This window comes from Lissotriton vulgaris, chromosome 6 (genome assembly GCF_964263255.1).
Source record: "Lissotriton vulgaris chromosome 6, aLisVul1.2, whole genome shotgun sequence".
Lineage (NCBI taxonomy): Eukaryota > Metazoa > Chordata > Amphibia > Caudata > Salamandridae > Lissotriton > Lissotriton vulgaris.
In genome coordinates, this window is record NC_141694.1 from 1,581,964,686 (window position 1) to 1,581,989,024 (window position 24,339).

The window sequence follows — 24,339 nt, forward strand, 5'->3', positions numbered from 1 at the left end:
TGTAATTCGACCCATGTGGTCTATATGATCCAGTGCCCATGTGAGAAGAAATATATCGGCATGACTTGTAGAAAAGTCAAGACCCGCATAGGGGAACACAAAAGTAATATCCGATTAAAAAAGAACAACACAAAACTTTGTTCCCACTTCGTTGACCAAAATCATGATTGTGAAGAAATGAGATGGACAGTTCTTGAAAAGCTAACAGACAGACCGTGGAATGCCACACGAATTTTATTCGAAAAAGAGCAACGATGGGTAGACCGATTGAAAACCCATCTATTTGGGCTCAATGATAATATTCCCTGGTGCCAGTTCTCGTAAAATTCAGAATACCTGTGCCTGATAATGCACTAATTTGTGATGCTGTTAAACCTCTCCCCACAAAATAGATAAGCTCTATTTTCCTAGTTTTTGGCAGAAGATCATTAACAATTAATAATAACATTGTAAGTTGCAGCATTTTCGCATATTCACGAATATTGTTTTCCACCACAATGATTTGTAGTTCCAATAACCGACGGTGGTTTTTCTAATCTGAACCTGCCGATAGCATTAACAGATGTGGAGTCTGTCCTCTAGCTCTATTACATCCCCAACCTACAATTGTAACAGGAAACCGGCATCTAGTATCCGGGGGCAGAGACAGCACAAGCTCCGGGAACTTCCCACACGCTGGTAAGAATGGCGGCCGCTTCCAGGCAAACACTTAATGATTATGAGGTAAGAACTCTACCTGAAGGCCCCCTCTATCTTTCCGTTTCAGTCTGGGACCAGAGAGTCCCGTTGCCACCTGACTGAAGCTTCTTTCAGCAAATACATTAGGTAAGATTACCGCTATTTCAAATATGTGCACACCTTGCTTTGTAAGACTCACATCTTCCGTGTGACACTTTTAAACTGAACGCTGCACTTAATCTTTCTGCCCTGCATGTGTTGACCGACATAGCCTTAAACTCCACACTGAGCTAACCACCTCGTCAGTCCTTTTCATACATGCGAGGCTCCTTGCAGCTGCTAACTAAAAAACCTCCTAAAGAAGCCATAAGTACCACGTCTTGCCTCAAAGCACTATACCAGTTCTTCTTTTCTTCCTTTTGATAAATTTGGCTTTCACTTAATTAAAGCTATTCTCCACAAAATGGTGAGAGATTCCTTGTATGCTATAGTTGCACCCAGAAGACTTAATTCCTAAATGCAGAATTATTTCTTTTTTCAGACAAATTCCTGAAAGGGCGAGAATTCGACATATATCGTTACTACACAAATGGTGCAAGTAATTTTCATTAATTGTTGTTTGTATTGTGTACCTGTCCTGACGAATGCTCCGTAGACCCGGCTGGGCGACATGGAGCAGAAACATGTTGACGCTATTAAAAAGGTATAAAGAGATCCATTAACTCGATCTCCTATTATACCGCAATTTATTTTATTAGCAATACTTCACCCCCCTTTTTTAATAAAACTTCCACCGGTGTAGTATTAGCTTCTTAACCTCCTTTTTTTGGGTGCCCTACCTTCCCTTATCTCTGGACACTGCCACTAACGCCAGAGATTGCCTCGGGTTGAGGCTTGGCATACAGCACGTTATTGGTACACTCGATGATAAATGCCATAACGCGCGTGAGGGGCGGAAGAAAAACATACACCGCACGAGTAACACCGCGTTTATGAGAGTGTCCAATTTTAACCAATGGTTAAAGTGGTAACAAGTGTCCATTCTTCTTTTTTGATTACCATATAACAAGTGCGCACTTCACCAAAGGCGTTCCGGAGTTCAGACCCGTTTTTAATTGCTCTTTAGACATTCCTGAAGAGAAAGTGGAAATATTTCTGTGAGAGTTAAAGAACGTTGTTTGAGAAGTTAGTGAGTAAGTAAACTTACCTGACATTGTAGGCAATATTGAATGTACTCAGTCAATGTATTTTATCTAACTTAAAACAAGAAACGATAACATTCGTGTTAAGGATGGTCTTAAGGGAAAAGAATACATTGAGTTAGGAATAGTAGGAAGACTTTTGAATTAAGAAGGAACATTAATGAAAAACATAAGATATTGAAGGATTGAGAGAATAGATAAAGAGCAACTGCATAAAGAAAAGTTAGTACAAGAACACGAGGAAATTAATAACATAAAAATTAGACAATAAACTGAGAGGCCTAGGTTAATGAATGTTAAGTAATTATAGTTGTATAATTTTGCAAAGGGCTAAAACTCTACTAATAGAATGTTATTAGATAATAGTATTTATACAGTATATTTTGTAGGCCAAAATAGGTAAAAACTGTAGTTTTGTATTATATATTACAAAAAGTGATAAAATTAACTGTTTATATTTTTATACAAGGAGCAAGAACATAAAGGAAACATTTATGGAAAGAGAACAGCCTCATACTCAGGAGATTTTGGATATTGCTTTGAGTATAATTGAAGAACTAATCATATCTGTCACAGGCAAGGAGAGTGAAGAAGGAGAAATTAGTGCTGCAGGCATGAATTGTGAATTTGAAGACGAAAACTTTGATGGAGATTTTCTGGAAGTTTTAAATTATGTTGAAATTTTTGTTCAAATTAAATCAGAAACTGCTGACGAGGAAATTGATCTGAATGACATATCTGATGAAGTTGCATTGGAATGTCTGTTAAATTATGGGATGTTACAAGAATAAATGTATTGTTGAAAAAAAATAAAGGTTTGAGCACTATCTACTAATGTATTTATTGTACTAAAAGTGAAGCAGTTATAGATTCAGTTATATATTCTTTAAATGTTTGTATTGATTTAAAATATGCAAAGTGGGTTTGAGGGTATCGATTGCTTAAAATCCGTATGGAGTATACATGCAGTCTTGTATGCAGCTGCAAACTTGTGTTTTATGCCTTCAATTTCCCAGTCTGTATCCTTAGATTTCCTGCAAACACTGTGACACTGCTGTTTTAGTATTGTAGTGAGCCAGGCAGCAGTAAGTTCTTTTTCATAGTGCTGTGGTAAAACTGAAGCTGTAATAATTGAGTGAGGAACTTTTTTTGCAGAAGTGTAATGATCCAGTCAGTATTTAGATACTCATGGATAAAAAAGAGGCCTTAGTGCATAGGCTGTTTCAAATCTTTATAGACTGTGCATGCACTGTTGTATGCACCAGCAAACTTATGATTTATATGTACCATTCCTCAATGTGTATCCTAATACTTCTAGCAAACATTCTCGCACTACTGTTTCAATATTGTAGTGAGCCATTCAGCAGTATGTGTTTATCTTTATACTGTGGTACAACTGAGGCTATTATAAATTCAATCAGGGTCTTTCCTTGCAGTCTTGTAATCATCCACTCACTATCTAAGTACTCATGCATTAAAATAGGCTTTAGGGCATAGACTGCTTTAAAACCCTTATAGACAATGTATGCAGTCTTCTATGTACTTGCAAATTTGGGCTTTATAAGTTCAATTTACTAGTTTGTATCATTACACTTCCAGCAAACACTCTGTCACTGTTGTTTTAGTTTTGTAGAGACTCATTCATCCTTATGTAGTAATCCTATCACTACATTAAAACACTAATGGGCACATATACATTAAGTGGCATATCCCCAGGAATATGTCAGTTATTGTGCTCCGTGACACCAACACCATGGATGCGCCGTATTTACAATGTGGTATACCATGGGACAAAAATGGCACATATATGTGATGTATCTGTGCTGTAAAGGTGGTGCATTGTTTGAGTTATGTTGCAAGTGAAACGCATCTCCAGCAATGCTCTGGGGGCCCTACTCTCAGCCTGCTGTGTCAATCCTTACACTTGCTTCAAAGTAGTGCAGGGTTTTGACACAGCATGAGTCCAAAAGTGACAACGTTAAATCTTGTAGATTTCAGTCAGCCACTTTTAGGAGGTGTTCCTGTGCCGGAACGCCCCCCCCCCCCATGTAGGAATGTCTCCTTTTGGTACAGGGATTTACAATGTGACGTACCTTCCAGATATGTCACATTCTAAATACCACATACCATGGCGCATCTTTTGCACCACCGCTTCATCAGAAAAGTGATGCAACGGCGGTGTAAAAGAGGAACAAGGGTGTCGTAAATCTGCCTCTAACAAACAATTACAAATTCACCCAGGCAGTTTCACTAGCAGTGTATTCTTTTTGAATTTACTTTTGTTATTAGTTTACATTACTTATATGAAATGTAACTTTAAAAATAAAATAAAGATAAGTATTTATAATAAAAATGTAGGAAATTACTATTAAAAGAAATAATTATAATAATTAGTACATTTTAAAATTATCATTTACAAAACCTTAGAAATGTACTGAAAAAAACATAGGTTTCAGGCACGTTATAGTTAGGAATTAGCATTTAAAAAGCTTAGAAATTCACTGAAAAAACCATAGGTTTCAGGCACGTTATAGTTAGGAATAAGCATTTAAAAAACCTTAGAAATTCACAGAAAAAACCATAGGTTTCAGCCATGTTATAGTTAGGAATTAGCATTTAAAAAACCTTAGAAATTCACTGAAAAAACCATAGGTTTCATCCATGTTATAGTTAGCAGGACCTTTCTCTCATACAAAACCATTGAAATTCCTCCATTATAGTTACAGCCTCCTCGCATTCTACACACCCACTCGCCAGCTCCGATCCTCCAGCCTCGCACTCGCCACCGTCCCACGAATTTGCAGATCCACCGCCGGAGGAAGATTCTTCTCCTACCTGGCGGCCAAGACATGGAACTCCCTCCCCACCCACCCATGGCTGACCCAGGATCATCTCTTCTTCAGGAAACAACTCAAGACCTGGCTGTTCGAGCAGTAGTGACTCCCCCTTCCCCCAGCGCCTTGAGACCCTAGCGGGTGAGTAGCACGCTCTACAAATTTGCTGATTGATTGATTGATTGATTAGTTCAGCTAACCATAACTTGCGCGCCCGCAATGCACTGCTGATGACGTCACATATTACATCACTCATGACATGGTCAGTGACATCACTTATGACATCACTGATGACATCTCAAATGACATCATCAAAGGAGCCTGGATAACCCACTTAACTATGGCCAATCAGGACAGACCAATGGAAGTCTGAATGTTAGCTTACACACAAGAAAGTCTTATAACTTCTTGTCTGTACACTTTATGAGAAATTTAACAATACCATATTGTAGGATTTATCAAGACCATTCAAGGAATTCTTTGAATGGCATTTTCATAATCCTCCCGGCAGGAATTAACAGTTTATAAATTCCTGCCATGTTAACCTATGTAAAACCAAAGGGGATGATGGACGGAGTGTTAAACATTGCAAGCACTCACCCCCAGTCAACTGATCTGGGTTTAATCCATCATCATTTTTTAGCTCACTCCACCACCCCAGTTCAGACATGGCTATTTGCAAATCAGTCTGAACCTGTGCCTCATGGGAACAGTCCAGCTCGAATTGCCAAGCCTTTTACATGTTAGCCTATGTGGCAGGGGATTTATAATGGGGAAAGTGACCTGGGTCATTTTTCCATCACCAGGACTTATAGAAACATATATTAGAAGGATCCTGTCTATATCTACTGGACCCCCACCGCTGGAAAACCTAGGGGAGACTTTAGGGGTTCTGAATAAGTAAAAATATTTCAGATCTTCACTCCACAGTGCTCCTATCACAAAAGTCGATTTTCTGAAGCACTTTATCACACTGTGGGAAGTGAAATGTGCAATTTCACTTATTCCAGGGCATATAAAACTCATTTTATATTTTTCCTCCTTATAGATACCTGAACCCCACCCCTGGGATGCTTAGGGGATACCCCGGGGGTACCTAATATGCCCAAACATTGTAGTTTATCAATGTGCCCTAAACACCAAAGTTGAGTTTGGGCACAATTTGCGTTTAAAAAGCAGTCCTGCAACACAGGGCTGCTTTCAAACTGACCTCTGGCCGAAGCACATGCAAGTGTAGAAAGGGCTGCTGACCTCTAACCTACCATGCCCTAATATGTACTAGGGACTTAAAGGTACCTTTAATCCTGGGGCACTATTATGTACTAGGGCCTTATAGGAGAGGTCATGCCAATCATAAGGGTTACCCTAAGCCATACTTCACCCTAGTGTATGTAGGTGTTTTCACTATATTCTAAGTGTCGCTTTCAACTGAACTTGGGCATGGTTAAGCAGATCCCATGGTCAGTCAGAGTCAATTACCTCTAGTGCCAGTCAACCAAGCACAGGGCACAGGATGGCTCTTCAACAAAAATACATGGGGGCTCATTTATGAGCCCCTGCGTCACTTTTACGTGGCTGGTGCGTCACTTTTTGTGAGGCACCAGCAGAGTAAAAAATGTGCCTTGTTGCACCATATTTACAAAATGACGCATCTAGGTAGATGCATCACTTTGTAAACCCCTGCGTCACATTATACCTGCCCCAGGTATAATGTATGCAAGGGGGGCATTTTGACACAAGAAAAAGTCATAGAAGTGACGCAGTTAAATCTATAAAATTTCACTGCACCATTTCTTGGACGCTAATGCGTCAAAATCGTACGCCTGCCTCTTGGCAGGCATAAGACTGACGCAGGCACTAACAGCATGGGACTTGCCCATGTGAAAGTACACATTGCTGGAGTTGCGTCACTTTTGTGACCCACTCCAGCAATGCATCACTTTTGCGCCTACAGATATGGCAGAAATACTGACGTATCTGTAACTCCTTGCGACATGAAGCGGCATACTGTAAATATGACGCATCTTTAGTGTCGCAGGGAGAGCACAGTGAAAAGTGACGCATCGCTGTTTTCAAGCAGCGATGCGTCACTTTTTATAAATGAGGCCCCTGATCTCTGCGTGCTTTCCTTCCATACAACTGGTCAGATCATTATCAAAACTTCTTCAATCTCAATTCCATCCTACATTGCTCTCACCAAAGCAGCTGTCACAATTTCTGGGTAAGAAGCATCCACCAAATCCCCCAAGAGGAGCTTGAACCATTAGTCAGTATCCAAATCATACTTGCTCCAACCTATCATTTGCCAAGGACTTCACCCCCCACTACAACATATAAATTACAGAACTCATGGAAACATTTGCCCCCCCTGAAACTCAAGAATTCAAGAAAAATCCCCTCTAAATCTTGGTTCAACAAAGACCTGAACAATAAAATGAGACATCTCATATGTTTTAGCTGGACCCGGACAATCATCCACTTTATACCTTTCTACTTATTAGATGTCTGGTATCATTTTGGGTGGTGTTTTTACTGTTTACAGTTTTGCACAAATACTATACACAGTGCTCCTTAACCTGACAGCTTTGTGCCAAGCTACGAGAGGGTGAGCAGAGGTTAATATAGGGTGAATGTCTGACTTACCCTGACTAGGACTTTGGTACCTGCTTGGACAGGGTAAATACCTTTGCCAACCAGAAATACAGTTTCTAACAATATCCCATCTGCTCTAGAATTCTAAAGAGGACTGTCCAATGAAAATGGGCAGGATAAGTGCTTTGAATTGAGTTGTTGGATGTAAAAATTGGATTAAAGAGGTGACCAGCTAAGAATGTGAATTTGTTATGCAACAGCTGTAGATTGAGGATCGATTTGCCATTTAAGGTTTTAAGATCTTTACCATTTTTTATTTATTTTTATTTCTTTTTGTAATTTATTTTTTATCCTCATTTATGCAATCATTGAGATACAGTTAGACAAGATCCTCGCCCTCAGGAACGTTTCTGCTCGAGGATTTTTTCTCAGTTATCCGGGGGAGGGGACTGTCCTCCTTTTCTTAATGAGAGACTTTCTAAGAACCTCCAAATTCATTGGAATAATCATTCCCGGTACCACCATGATGACCAAACCAGAATTTATATTATCGCACAAGTTGATATCCTGCCTCTATGTTCTTTTCCCATATTTCCCAAAATGTTGTCTTTTTACTTTTTGCTCTAAGATTATCTAGCTTTCTAAATTTTTCCACAGAAGATCAGAGGGAACTGCGGATATCCACTTTACACATATCTTGCATCTAGCCAGCAAAATGAACATAAATAGTAAGTGTTTTTGTTTATTATTTAAGACAAAAGGGGAACCTTTACATTCTAACACACCAAAAATAATAGTAAGAGTGCTTACCTCGATGTTCAGATCTCAGACTTTTTTAACGGTCTTAACCACTTCTTTCTAAAATATACCAAGATGGGGACACTGATGGAACATATGAACATAATTAGCTCTTGGTTCCCCGCACTTTGGGCAGTTCTTCATCACCTGCATGTTCATTTTGGTTAACTTTTCTGGTGAGCAATATGACCTATGTAAAGTAAAAAGAATTTTTTTTCTGAGAGGCACAGAAACAATAATTTGCCATAATAAAGTGCAGGATACTGGCCGTAGATTTTGCAAGTCTTGTACTGGAAAACTTCTTTTCCAGGCAGCTACTGGTAGGGCAGATTCTTCCTCTCCCATTTGTATGAAGTGCCAGTACCACTTCGAAACTTCTTTTCTGATGGAATCACATTGTATGTCCTTTTCCAACTCGGCCAAATCTACCGATACTTTGTCTTGAGCCTTAGCCCAGCCTTGCAACTGGTAATATTTAAATCTGGAAAGTTTTTCTTCTGTTATTACAAACAAAGAGTCCCAACTTAACAAAGTTCCTGGTTGAAACATTTGCCCCCATTTTATGATTCCTACCACATTTAATGGGCAAGCTAAAGTCTCTTTTAAACAGTCAGGGGTTCCTGGTGATGTCCAAATAGGTGCGAGACTGCTATAGTATGGAATTTTCCAGATTCTTCTAATTTCACTAATAACAGTTTATGGACAGAATGCAGAACAATGTCATACATTCACCCCAGTACTGACATCTGGGCCTAAATCCATCGTTTCTTTGCTCACCAAGCCACCCCTGTTGAGACATGGCCAAATGCAAATCAGCCTTGACCCTGTGCCTCATGGGAACAGTCCAGCCTGAACTGCCAAGCCATGTCTTTTCTGGACCAGAATCAAGCATCCTAGGACCGGTTTCTGGCTATCAGTCGCCTTCAGCCAGGATAGCTTGACTCCAGTGGTGTGGAGAGCATGGGACTCATGTCTGAGCATACCCATCCCACTTGGGGTGACAAATGCAAAAATAACAGTTGATGGACAGAATGCAGAACAATGTCATACATTCACCCCAGTACAGAGATCCGGGCCTAAATCCATCGTTTTTTGCACTCCACACCACCCCAGTTCAGACATGGCCATATGCAAATCAGCCTTGACCCTGTGCCTCATGGGAACAGTCCAGCCCGAACTGCCAAGCTATGTCTTTCCTGGACTGGAATCAAGCATCCTAGGACCGGTTTCTGGCTATCAGCTGTCTTCAGCCAGGATAGCTTGACTCCAGTGGTGTGGAGAGCATGGGACTCACGTCTGAGCATATCCATCCCACTCGGGGTGACAAATGCAAAAATAACAGTTGATGGACAGAATGCAGAACAATGTCATACATTCACCCCAGTACATAGATCTGGGCCTAAATCCATCATTGTTTTGCACTCCACACCACCCCAGTTCAGACATGGCCATATGCAAATCAGCCTTGACCATGTGCCTCATGGGAACAGTCCAGCCTGAACTGCCAAGCCATGTCTTTCCTGGACCGGAATCCAGCATCCTAGGACTGGTTTCTGGCTATCAGCCGTCTTCAGCCAGGATAGCTTGACTCCAGTGGTGTGGAGAGCATGGGACTCACGTCTGAGCATATCCATCCCACTCGGGGTGACAAATGCAAAAATAACAGTTGATGGACAGAATGCAGAACAATGTCATACATTCACCCCAGTACAGAGATCTGGGCCTAAATCCATCATTTTTTTGCACTCCACACCACCCCAGTTCAGACATGGCCATATGCAAATCAGCCTTGACCCTGTGGCTCATGGGAACAGTCCAGCCCGAACTGCCAAGCCATGTCTTCTAATTTCACACCACAGTTTATAGACTGTGCCCAATACTTTTAATGTATTTTTATTTTTTATTTTGGATGTCCTAATTTATATAGATAGTACTCCTCTCCTGCAACAGTTTTCGAGTATGTGGTATAAAAAGAGTCTGCTCTAAAAATTATTCTAAAGTTCTTAAATTGAAAAGCTTTATAATAAAAAAGCAGATCCAGACTTGCAATACCACCTTGAGTTTTTTCGCTGAGTAAATTTCTCCAGGCAATCCTTACACCCTTTGAGGCCCATATAAACCCATTCATTTCTCTTTGAATGTTTTTAATCCATTCAGTATTAAACTCCAGAGGTATCGCATTGAAGATTAAAATTTGGGCAGTATTGACATTTTTACAATGTTAGATATCCCCAAAAAAGAAAGAGGCAAGCCACTCCAAGATCTTAACAGCTTCCTTGTTTCCTTTACTTTCAATTAAAGTTTACTTGGATGATCTCATCAAGATTTTCTAAAATCTCTATCCCCAAATATTTAATTCTATTTTTTGTTACCATTGGTGGTGATTGGCAGTTCCATTGCATTGTTCCTGTTTTTAAGTGATTAACTTGCTACCCAGAGATCTTTCCAAAGTCGTTCAATGACTTTATAATGATGGGGAGAGATTACTTTGATCACTTGTAAACACCATAAGGTCATCGGCATATAAGGCCACCTTCTTTACCCAACCCTTAAAATAAAAAGGGATGATGCTTTAGGATCCTTTTATAATGTTGGCCAACAGTTCTATGTATAAATTAAATAAATAGGGAGAGAGAGAAGACAACCTTGTCTTGTTCCTCTTTTAACTTGAATTTTCTTCATTAATTTGCCATTTACAAGTATTTTTGCCACAAGGGCAGTGTAAATATTAATCACTGCTTTTAAGTAAATATTACTCAACCCATAGTGAAACATTATTCCACACAGAAACACCCAGTTCACTCAATCGAACTCCTTTGCGGCATCAAAGGTAAGAATTGCGAGTGGAATACTTTCTTGGGTGGCAATATCAATGGCTCCAATTAACTGATGTGTAAGGTCATGCATTTGCCTCCCATTAATAAATGACCTTCATGAATTAGTTAATTCATACAACCCCCCAATCTTGTTGCCAGGACCTGAGTATAGATTTTATAGTCAGAGCATAAAAGTGATATGGGTGTATATGACTCACATTTTTGTGGAACCTTCTCTGGTTTTAAGATCAAATTAATAGTGACCTCATTCCAGAATTTGGGGATAACCAGACCTCTACAGAAAATTAAATTAAAAAGATCTGCTAATTTAGGAGCCAGTATTTCATTTAGCATAATATAAATCTCGTTTGGAAGTGTGTCTGGACCTGCTGCCTTCCCTCTTTTCAATTTGTTATAGCCCCTAATACCTCTTCTATCGTTATTTCTGCATTTAGCCTCTCACGCTGGTCATCCTATAACCTCGGAACTGCTGATTCCCTAAAGTACGAGTCCACTAGGTTGCTAGAGACTTCTAGCTCTTCATCATATAAAGGCTGGGTCAGGGGGAGAGCATGGCAGCCAGCTGAGATGCTCGGCTGCGGGCTCCGATCAAATGAGGCAGTAATTAGGATTGAATGGATAAAAAAAGACTCTCGGAAAATCGATAATACAGACCGGGACAAAATTTAAAACGCAATACCGCTAACCAGCAAGTAGAAGTTGAGAGGCTTCCAAGTTTTCACGTTTTCATGTTTTTGGGCTCAGGTATAGTGGTCGCTCAATGGTTTGGGCGTTCATGCGGGACACGCCGTACTGGATTCCATGGCTCCCGAGTCAGCAAGGTCTAACAGCGAGAGTTGGAGTCTGTGAGGAGCAGCACTCTGAACAGCTGAAGATGCGCAAGTTTGGAGGCGGTGAATGGACGGAGGCTGCAGCGCGATTTCAGTGCAGCCGGAAATTCGCCACCCTTCTGAAACGGTTTTCTTTAGCAGCATTTTTACAAGCTCAGGTCTGGTAAGAAGCGAGCAACTGTCTGTGTGCATGAAACCGGTAAGAGAGAAGGGGAAGGGAAAAAGAGGGGTGCTAATACCTTTAAACACTCAAGCAGAAAACCCTGAATTAATAAGTCCTGAACAGCAAGTAGATATTGCAGCAGCTCCTGTGGTTGGTCAGAAAACCCCAAAAAAGCGATCCTATCACAAGCTCTTGTTATGTTTTGAGGAATAGGCGTTTCGCCGTGGAAATAGCTGAAAAAAAGCAAGTTTAAATTCATCCAGTAAAGACCGAGCAGGTATTCCAGTAAATGCAGTCATAAAAACTACTAAGAAGTTGGGGGAAAGAAAGAAGACTCAGACAAAAGGAGACAGTGCCGCAGTTATTTCATCCAAAGCTTAGGCGGCCAAAGAGGATCAGACTAGGCAAGGGGTAAAAATTAAAGTGTCCCCTTCCCTCCGTTTTTTTTTTAGAGTTCAAGAGAAATTGCCAGGTAATATTCCAACTTCTGAGGAGGAAATCAATTCGAGTGGAATCATAAAAATGCAAAATACTGGAGTATCTACAGTGGGTAACGGGGTAGTGACGCAAAACCGGTTTCACGCATTAATGGCGGACCCTGATGTGGTGGGGGAAGATTCTCAAGAAACCCCTCATGAAAGGTTAGACGTAGAGGGTCGGCTTCGCCAGAATATGCTCCTATGTGAGAAGGGGAAAAACTCAGAGCAAGCTTTGTAGGTCAGCTCAGGAAACATGTCGGAAAAAAATCAGGAAAAAATCCAAGCAACATGTGAGGCGCTCGAAGTCAAAATTAACTCCATGATGGATCAAGTGCTTGCTATGGAAAATACTTTGAATCAAACCAGTGAGGAAGTAAAAATTTGTCAGGAGGAAATCGGTAAATTTAGAATAAATAAAAGAGAGCTCAAGGAAAAGATTGAAATATTGGAAAATAATTGAAGGCGAAACAACTTGCGAATATTGAATATTCCGGAAAGCTCAGAAGGACAAAATATTTAAAAAATGGTAGTGAAGTTACTGGTTGACTATGTCCCTGGTTTAGATGAGAATACGCTTGAGGAAGACATCCAAAGGGTGCAAAGAGATCCTTTCAGGTTAGGTAAAATATTAATCAATTTCAAATCCTATTCCCAGAAAGAAAAGATCCTGAAGATCTATACCATTTGTGCAATCAAACAATATGTAAAAATCTCCCACTATCAATAGGTCTTCTTTTTGCAGTATAAGCAGGCACAGTTTCCCTACCAAGGAAGTGTTGACAGAGAATCAGTGTGATAGGCAAGAAAGAGATTATTTTAGTATCAACTATCAACATTTGCATTGCAGAAGTTCTCTATCTCTGGTAATTTGTGGGGCCCATAACAAGATTTTTAGTTGTTTCATAATAATAATAATAAGTACTTTTATTTGATTTCTTTAAAATCATTAAAGGATGGAACGGACAACCTTGGTACCTGAAGCATCAGAACAATTCATCAAGGTAAAATTAAGATAGACACATGAAATAAAACTATATTTGTATGGAGTAAAGTTAACTTTTTGGTAAGTTGATTAGAACTATACACATGTTCACTTGCATCTCCAAAGTGTAATGAAATTCAAGTGTTGAGGGGATATGGACTGAGGGGGTTTAAAATAGATGAACAAGGAAATGCTGTATGGTCTAGATCAGTCCATCAGTCGTTCTTGTCAAGTTCTTTTGCCGCTAGATACCAAAATGTTATTGCTTTGCCGGACAGTTGGACGGACAAGCTTTTTTAAGACATTTTATAACGGCTGCTCTGCAGGTCCTTATTTGTTCACTCCTCGGTATTTCCCGAAGGAGGATTTCTCAAGTGTTTGTAGTGCGGAACAGATGCATAAGAGATGTAGTAATGACTCATCTCAGTGACCACAAAGGCGGCACTCCTTTGTTGTCCAAGTCTCTTTTCATTTTGGAGTGAGGCCTTTCAAGGAGAATGATCCCAACCTCAATAGGGTCAAGTTCTGCTTGTGTTGATTTGAAAAGTGTTCTAACAAAAGCGGCTGAGGTAGCAGCAGTTTATAAGATGACAGCAGAGTCCATGCAAGCAATTTGTGGGCCAAGGCGTCTTTGTCTGTTAATAGCGATTGTTGCTTGAAGACTTTGTTAACTGCGTGTTTAAACTCTGAATAGGTTGTTATTGTGAGCAAGGCCACATCTAGCCTTAGTGCAGAAAGCAATTCTTTTAAGACCAGAAGTACTGACTTGTTTAACCTGGATTGTTATTCAATCTCCTGCCAACAATGATGGGCTAAAGTGTTTTCGTCTGCAGCCCTCATTTTCCGATAATATTTTATCAGTGCTCCTTATCTTGCTGGTATCTGGTTTTTGAATCCATATTCCAGTCTTATTTGTGCTTGAGAAATGTGGCGTGGGATTGAAAATAATTTCTTAAAGAGGCTAGATTGCGCTAAGTTTAAAACTGTCGAGTCCTTTATGTTTATCATTTCCAACCTATACGAAAGGGATGGCAGGAATTTTGCTGCTATGACCTTTAGTAGGTGGTTTGTTGAGCAACTTCTAGATTTTTTCTACAAGGTTCTGAATGTGAATAGAAGCGGTTTGGCTTTAGCTTGCCCTGGGTCCAGGTGTTGCTTGTAGTTGAGCTGGCGATCAAGGTGTACACCCTAGTTTTTATATGTGTCCACCTGCGTCCATGGGTTGTTATTTAGCGTCCAGATAAATTGAGGGCACAACCTTTGATTTTTGACGGTTTAGTGGTAATTCAGCTGAGGTGGTGTATGCTGCCAGTTGGGAAATCAGCCGCTGTAGACCTTGAGGCATTTGAGAGAGTAGGACGATATAATCCACATATTTAAGACTTACTTTAGGGGCATCGCCCAGTTTTGGAGGGTTGCCTTGTGATGAACGAAGACTTTCCTCCAGGTCAGCTGTGTAGATGTTAAATAAACAAGGTGCCATCACACACCTCTGTTTTAAGCCATTATTGGTTAGACTTCGCCCATCCCCTTTTTTTATTTGGACCCATGTTTGAGAGTCAAGATTAATGATTGATTCTAGTAGTTTAATGGGAATTCCACAAGATTTCATTTTTGTCCAAAGCTTGAGTGTGGGTACTTTGTCGATGGCTGTTTTCAGGTCTACAAAGCATGCGTGGAGGATGTTTGATTTAGCGATGGCTTGATTGGCCAGAAGGGTGACTGGGGATACCTTTGTCAAAGTGACCATCCCTGCCCGAAAACCTATTTTTGTTTCTGGAATGAGGTTTATGCTACTGAGCCAGTCCTCAATAGAGTTTTTGCCTCAACATCGATGAGTGCTATCACTCTGTAATTAGATGGGTCGGAGTGGGCCCCTGATTTATATGTGGGTTGTAAGATGCATACTCGCCTGGAATCTGGAATGGTGCTGGACTCTAAGATGTATCTAAACCAAGGAGTTAGGCGGCCGCACCAGAAGGATGGATCGTTTCTGAATAATGCATTTGGCAGGCCATTTGGCCCCAGTGTTTTATGGTGTTCAATACCTGCTTTTGTGTAATCTGTAAATGGTAGTCTGTTGGTTCTGACCTTGTTGATTTAAACGCGTCTGAATGGAAATTGTCCTCTCTTAGATTTTGTCGGTAGTGAAGTGGGTTTTTGGGTGGTGATTACCCAATTTTGGTGTCTGTTTTCTTGGTGGTTTTGGGTTTGTGAACCTTAGGACTTGTTATCTCACTGGCGTCCATCCCCTTCGCAATGGCTGGTTTGGGAGTATTGCACTCACTCTGAGAGTGAGGTTGTGTTGTAAATGGCTTCGATGGGGGCTCTGCATGTGTGTTCTGTTCTATCTGAGTTGCCGTTTAATAAGAAGTTGATGATTGCCCTGAAAAGTTTGGAATTTCTTTGCTTACTGGTATGGAGTAGTTTCATCCAGAATTGTTTGTTACATGCTTGCTTTGCCGCCTTGACTTCTTTTTTTTATCTCTTTTCATTTTTCCTATTGATGTGAGGATCTGTTGTGTTAAATCTGAGACCCAAGTTCACAGTGATCTTAGGTGTTTGTGCAGGTGTTTTTTTTGTCCTCAGATTGTTTGAATACCAGGCTGCCCCAGTAGCTTTATGGCCTTTGGGGTTGTTTGAAAGTTTTTTATATAAGTTATTGATGATCGATTCCCAGCCCTCTATGCCGTGCGGTTTGACTTCCGATGATGCCGGAAGTAAGAGTGATGTCCCCATGAAGGTGTCTATATTACCCTCATTCCAGGTAAGTAATTTTAAATCAATCAGATTAAGTTGGTAATGATAGGGCCTTAGCTTGATTTGGCCTTATTTTAAATGGTGGAAACTATAAAGGTTTGAGGAAGGTGGTCGCTTTCTGCTCTTTTCTTTATTTGGAAGTTGGAAATACAAGGAAAAAGGTCAAGGTCCGCCAATGTGAAGTCGATGGTTGTGCCTGATTTATTTGTCACTCTTGGGACTGCTGCTGGACTGTCCAGATGACCTTGTCCATTTAGCGTTCACAGGGAAAGTTTGTCTAGAAATGCTGCGCATCTCTTGCCCAAGGTGTCCCGTCCACTTGTGTTGCCCTGTCTTACCTGCAAAAGGCCTACAATGTTTTTTCTCACCTTGCAGTACTTCAAGATGAAGTCCCCTGTCAATATTATGTTGCCCTGTGGGTAGGTAAGTTTTAGAGTTTCAAGTGCGGCAATCAGTTGATGGATTCTATGCCCCTTTTGCTTATCTGTGAGATGGATGTAGTGATACAGAGTAAGCAAGCTTGTCGAGGGCGAAATTTCGAGTTTGATGCATTGCATCCAGGGGGAATCCAGGTCGATAACTGTGACTTTCCAAGAAATATCAGTTGCCGTTCTATATACCAAACTCCTCAGCGCCTTTTAAAGCTCCCATTGTTCAATTTGATTGTTGTAAAGGGCTTGGGTGGTGGGATGCTCCGCCTTTTTTAGCTCAATGTCCCATTTAGAGAAGGACTTCATGTGTCGCCAAATGTGTTCAACATGGGAGTGATCTGCCTAAGTTGCTATCGTAATTTCTTGGCCTGTTTAATTAGGGTTTGATTTGAACTTGATACTTTACAGACCACTGGTTTTGATGTGGCTCAGGGCTGGGAGAGCCTAAAAAAGTTTTAGTAAAGCGCTCCTGTTCAAGATGTCGTAAGCTCCCCTTGAGATGTAATGTGGAACTAGCTCAATCTTTTTGTGGCCTCTGCTGGAAAGATCAATGTATGGTTTGTTTACTCAATCACATGGGGTCTCTGTTGTTGCCTCAATAGGCTCTGAGTAGTTTGAGATTGAATTTGGGTGGTTTTGTACACTGTTTTTTGGGTGCTTTGAAGGTTTATGGCTGACTTGGCCTCCATGCCTCCCAGGGGCTATGCTCTTTTCTTGACTTTTTTGTTGTTGCACAGCTCTTCTGAGACAGGTAGCCTGTTGCTGGCAACCTCCTGTAGGCTGGGTGTGCAGGCTTTGGTAGCTTTACCCCGGGGGCGGGTTAGTGTGATATTTCTTTTTGGGAGGATCAAAATTGTTGATTTGTTTGGTTTCCCGCCTTTCCAAATGATTGAATATGCTGTATGTTTTCATTACTGGTGATTTTGCATTTTTTAGTTGTTTGGGGCTGCCTGAAGCAGTCACTTTTATCGGTGGGGTGGAATGATCCTTGATGCAGACAGCATTCCTGTTGCTTTGTTCAATATTATCCTTCTCTGTTTTTATTGTCCTTCTTGGCTAACATTTTGGATTGTAATAACGCTACGTTTGGCCCCTGTTTATTTCATTTGCTTCTCCTTGTTTCCTCAAGCTTTTTCTTTTTCTATTCGTGAGGGAGGTTACTGATTTGATTTGATTGGGGCTTTGCTGTACTGTCGGCTTCAAACAGTGATGGTTAGGGGACACATCTGGTGTCCGCTACCTGACCGTGACCAGCGCCAGGAACCATGGACCTCCGCACCGCCAACAATACGACCCAGCAGCACTCCACACACTCAACCCAGGCTGCAACAACAACTGCATGCTAGCCTCACCAGCCGACACCCATGGACCCTTCAGCTGTCACTGCTGCAGACAGACCTATAGCACCACTAGTAACATGCACCCAGCACAACCCGACCGCAAGAACACACTGTACCAAAGGCCTTGCAATGCGTCCGCCTCAGTGTCTAAGCCCTCCACAAAAACGCCACTGAAATGTGGGACCTCCTCGACAGCACCATCCCAGACAAAGCGTTCTTCACCGAAACCTGTACTAACACCACCTCGGGGGCAGACATCACCATCGCCATTCCCCAAGGATACAAGATCTCCAGGAAGGATCGCCCCACCCACCCGGGAGAAGGAATCACCATTGTCCACAAATCCACCCTCCACCTGAGCACACTCCCCGACAAAACCACAGACCTGATAGAACACCTTCACTTCATGATACTGACCAGCCCTACCACCACCCTCTGAAGAACCCTCATATAACGACCCCCTGGACCACGCGGACCATTCACTAACTCCATCACGGACATCAACTCCCGCATGCCATCTCATCCTCCAACTACACCCTGCTGGGAGACCTCAACTTCCACCTCAACAACCAACTGGACCCCAACACCACATTCCTCCTGGACAACCTCCACAACATTAGACTCTGCCAAATCATGACCGAAACAACACGCTCAGAAGGGCACACGCTCGATTCCCTCTTCACAACAGGAAACTTCATCACCTTCAGCCACACCACCAAACTCCCCTGGACTGACCACTGATTCCTCCAAATTACCTTCGGAACACCCACCATCCACAGACACCAGCACCTGCTCCCACGAAGAAATTGGACTAGAATCACTGACGACCAGCTCACCTCCTCTCTCAGCAACTCCACCCCAACCATTGCGGGAAACGACGACCCCAACTCCGCAGCCCGAACCTTGCACAGATGGATCTCCAACAGCACCAACACCTTAGCCCCCCTCAAGAAAAACAACAATACCCACACCAAGAAAGCCAGATGGTTTACCACCAAACTTCGAGAGTCCAGAAGCACTTGCCGCCATCTCAAAAAGGCCTGGAGAAACACAAAATCCACAAAAGTACACAACAACTTCAGAGCTGCTCCCAATGCCCACCACCAACTCATCACAAAAACAAGAAAAAAAGCGATTGAAGACAGAATTTCCACACACGTACACAACAGCAAAGAACTCTTCAACATCATCAAGGAGTTTGCCCAACCTACCAGCGAATCGATGGACATTCGTCTCCCACAAGACCTCTGTGACAAACTCAGCACCTTCTTTCACCACAAAATCAAGAGAATCTGCGACAACTTCGACAAATACAACCAACACACTGAACCACCCCGACATCCCCCGACATCCTGAAGCTAGAGATTGACAACTGGACAGTCCTCACGACTGAAGAAAATGAAGTCAATCTACTCCGGGGCTCCCACGGAACCCTGCCCCCACCACATCTTCAACAGAGCTGCCGACACCATTGCACACATACTGCGCCACACCATCAACTGCTCCCTGGTGACTGCCTCATTCCCCAATGACTGGAAACACGCCAAGGTCAACCCCCTCCTGAAGAAACCCTCGGCGGACCCCACGAACCTCAATAACTACAGTCCCATCTCCCTGCTCCCGTTCCCAGCAAAAGTCCTCCAGAAAGTCATCAACAGCCAACTCGCCAAATTCATCGAACAGCACAACTTCCTTGTCTCCTCCCAATCAGGCTTCAGTATGGACAACCACCCTCCTAACCGCAACAGATGACATCCGCACCCTACTGGACAAAGGAGAAACAGTAACCCTCATCACTCTCGACCTCTCAGCGGTGTTTAACACAGTCTCTCACCGCACCCTAATACGCAGATCCTTTGATACAGGGATGCAGGACAAGGCTGTAGATCCGCTCCTTCCTCTCTGGCAGAATGCAGTGGATCAGACTCCCCTCATTCCTCTCAGACTCTACACCAACCACCTGTGGAGTCCCTCAGGGGTCTTCCCTCAGCCCAATGTTCTTTAACGTCTACATGGCTCCACTCACCCCCATCGTCTGGACCTACGGACTCAACATTGTGTCATAAGCAGACATCACTCAACTCATCCTCTCCCTATCCAACGAATCCAACACTGCCAGACACAACTTTTGAGAAGGCATGGAAGCCGTCGCCAAATGGATGAAAATCAGCTGCCTACAACTAAACACCAACAAGACAGAAGTCATCATGGGCCCAAACCCTGATGCCTAGAACTACACCTGGTGGCCTCCGCCCTCAGAAACCTGCCCACTCCTACGGACCATGCACAGAACCTGGGAATCATCCTGGACTCCGAGCTCAAAATGGATCACAAGATCAACTCCATCTCGTCCTCCTGCTTCCACACCCTCCGCCTCCTACGTAAGACCTTCAAATGGATTGCCCTTGAACACAGAAACACTGTCACTCACGCCGTGGTCACCAGCAGATTCGACTACGGCAACACACTCTACACCAGAATAAACAAAAACCTCACACACAAGCTACAATACATCCAGAACGCCGCTGCAAGACTGGTCCTCAACTGCCAAGACACTGCCACATCTCCCAGCACATGTGCACACTCCACTGGATCCCCAGCTAGGCCAGAGTCACCTACAAGATGCTCACCCATACACACAAGGCCCTCCACGACACTGCACCAGCATACCTGAAAAGCCGACTCAACTTCCACTCACCCCAAAGGACCCTACGATCAGCCCAGCTCTCCTACGCCATGGTCCCCCACACCAGAAAGACCAGATTGGGAGGCCGCTCCTTCTCCTTCCTCACGGCCAGAGCCTGGAACGCCCTTTCACTCCACCTCCACCTCCGACTGACAACATTGCTTTCCATCTTCGCCAGAAACCGCAAAACCTGGCTTTGACAGACCCCCTCCTTGATGGACTAGAACCTGCAGCCCACCCTACCCCCCACTGCCTTGAGACCCTTATGGGTGAGTAGTCACATTTAACAAACACCTGATTGATTGCTTGGGAACAATCGCTCGGACATCGAGAATAGTTGAGCTTGCCCATGTATGGGCATTGTATGGGCATTGTCAGTCTCCTTTTCTCTGGGACAATAGCTCATTGGGGTCTCAGGGCTCACCAACCTTCTCCCTGAATGCCTCGTGTTCACAGACTTTTGCCAATTTGGACTGTGGTTGGGGGTACCTAACTGCCCCCACCAAATCTGCCATTAAGTTTGGTACCACTGCTAATTTGTAAATTATTTAGGGGCAGTAAACACGTGTGGTATGTAGGTTCCCAGTCATGCTGGACCTTCATGATTATGGTGTGGGGAGCATGTAGCTTTTGTTCTGTCCCCTGAACGTGGATGGCTAAGATGCTTAGAAGCTCAACCTGGGTGTCGAGCTTGTCTGCATGGTATGTCTATGTGTTTCCAATGGTTTCCCTGGTGTTTAGCAGGTGGGGCCATACGGCAGATGATAGGGAGCTGATTGGTGCTTTCATCTGGGAATAGTCCAATTGCTTTAGTTGGTCTGATTGATTCTTGGTCCTACTTAGTTTTTGGTTTTTGGGTTGAGCCATGGGGGTGGTTGCTAAGGCTGGTGTGGTCCCTTTTGCGTCATTTAGCAAGCGCCCACATTGTTTGGTTAAAAGTGATTCCTAACCCGTTTGCTGTGTTGTTGAACATGGAACCGGTGATCGGGCGAGGTAGTCGCTGTCTTGGGTGAGGGCTGTGACTGACCCCGATTGTACCGGTGATAATAGGGCAGTCAAAGAAAGGGAGGAGTGAGATGATGCGAATGGGCTTAAGATGTTGTTTAGAGGGTGCATTGAGTCATACTCAATTTTTTAGGTTGTCTTTTGCAGTTGCAGTTGGTCTACACTCTAGAGGAGATGTTTGGCTGATCAATAGATCCCAGCTCAGGTTTGATTGAGCTGAGGTCTTAGATGCTGAAAGGGTCTTGGTTAGTAATTTGCAAGTTTGTATCTTCACTGAGGGGGAAGAAGCGATATTTTGTTCCTGTGCCCTGACTTTCTTTATTTGGGATATGACAGACAGCTGCTATGTAAAAGGTCCTCGTTGGCACCTCGTCGGGGGTCAGCGTTGTTATTTTTTTGCTGGACGTCCATATGATCCATATGATCCTTAAGGCCGGAAGTCTGTGGCATACTTTTAGGAAATCCGTAATCAGTGCCCGCTTGCTGGCTTTGCCACCTGATTAGCACACAGCGGGTGCAGCGGCAGTAAAGGGACACTATTAATAAACAAACAATGTCAAAGTCAGTAGATCATGTGTTGCCTGTACACCTTTTGGCTTTGCCAATGCTTGTTTATTTTGAAATGCACTCTGTAAAACATTATTACAAAAGCCATTCAAAATGTCTGGCCTTGTGTGCATAAGAAAATGAGCTCAGAGGTATTTGAAATGTTTTTATTAATACAGTTTTGCAAAACTCATTGACGGATGCCCCCTACACATGTTAATGTACTATTGGCCTGATGTAGGTAACAGTGAAATACCAAATTATTAATAGTTAATTTTACTGATTCAGTATTAAGAAATTAGTATTTCAGATGTAGGTAAGAATTTGGTAAAAAATACCAAATCCTCAATATTCTCTATTACCGAATCGGTAATTAAGATTCAGTAGTTTCCGAGTGGGTGAGTAAGATGACTGATTCGGACAGCCATTCCGAATCAATTTCTCTGGAACAAAACGGCTGCCGTAATAAGTCTTTGGGGGTCCAAAGCATGCCCCCCTTCATAAAGGGCCCTCCGAATCTGACCCGGGGGGTACCCATGGGTCCCATCTCAGACACCATGACAGGGGGCCCGATTTTCCCTTCCACCCCTTTCTTCAATGGGAGCCTGTGTTCCCATTCGGAACACAGGCTTCCATAGAAGTCAATGTGAGTCTGACCGACTCATATCCAAAAGCATACAGATGCATACAAATCACTCGGTCGGACTCTCCTGATCTGAGTCGTCCAGAAAGTATTCCGGAACCGATTCGGTTGGAACACTTTCCGAACGACATCAGCATTGGCCCCAATGACTGAAAAAGCACCAGAGCCTACTGGCCAGCACTTGAAATGCAGATCATTTAGTAGAAGTAATACGATATTAGAAATAACATTGGTGGGATCAGGGATGAGACTTCTCAATATAAGGCAGCTGCCATGGGCAAATAAAGATCAGAAACCTCTCGTATCAAAATCATATTGGAACCAACTCTTATTACAACTCTGAAAACAATACTAACAATTCCAGATAGGGCTGCCACTCCTTTCATGGAAAAATGGCATCACATTTAAGGGTGCTCTATAATTTATTAATTTACAACTAAAATATCCGAGCCAGAACATGTACCAACATTTTGAATCAATCAATCAAGGAATTTGTAAAGCGAGCTACTCACCCATAGGGTCTCAAGGCGCCCTAGGGGGTATCCGCTACTGCTCGAAGAACCAGGTCTAGAGCTGTTTCCTGAAGGAGAGATGGTTCTGGGTCAGTCGAAGGTGGGTGGGGAGGGAGTTCCAGGTCTTGGCCGCCAGGTAGGAGAAGGATATTCCTCCGGCATTGGTCTTGCGGATGTGTGGGACGGTGTCGAGGGCGAGGCTGGTGGAGCTGAGCTGGCGGGTGGGCGTATAGAATGTGAGGCGGCTGTTGAGGTATGTGGGTCCCAGGTCGTGGAGAGCCTTGTGAGCGTGGGTGAGGAGTCTGAACGTGATCCTCTTGCCGACAGGGAGCCAGTGGAGGTCTCTCAACTGGGGGGTGATGTGGCCGGAAGGGGGGTGTCCAGGATGAGTCGTGCGGAGGTGTTCTGTATGCGCTGGCGTCTTTTCTGTAGTTTGGCTGTGGTTCCAGCGTAGAGTGTGTTTCCGTAGTCCAGTCGGCTGGTGATGAGGGCCTGGGTGACCGTCTTCCTGGTGTCGGTGGGGATCCACCGGAAGATCTTTCGGAGCATGCACTGGGTGTTGAAGCAGGATGACGAGATTGCGTTGACTTGCTTGGTCATCGTGAGGGGAAGAACTCTTTAGAGAGCACTTCATGGATTTATTTAAGGATATTTTTTAAAAACATGTTTAAAAAATTAGTCTGAAAATATAAAATCAAAAGTAGGCTGGGCCAGTTACAATGGTCAAACATATGAAATGCTTTAGATATCTTTTATATATGTCTTCCCTCCTTTCCTTTCATAAGTCTTTCATATTTTCCCTCAAGCATATCTCAATATCACTCTTGAAACTCTCTGTTACCATTTGACTTTCTTGATTTCACATTTTTCAAGTTACCGCCCCTCACTCCCTTTGTCTCACCATTGTCGGTCTCCCACTCTTTTCCACACTCCTTCCAGCTAACCTACAGCTCTCTTGCATACTTTTACTTTTGGCTTCCCTACCATCTGTCTTTTCTCTTTAATATCATATACACAGGTT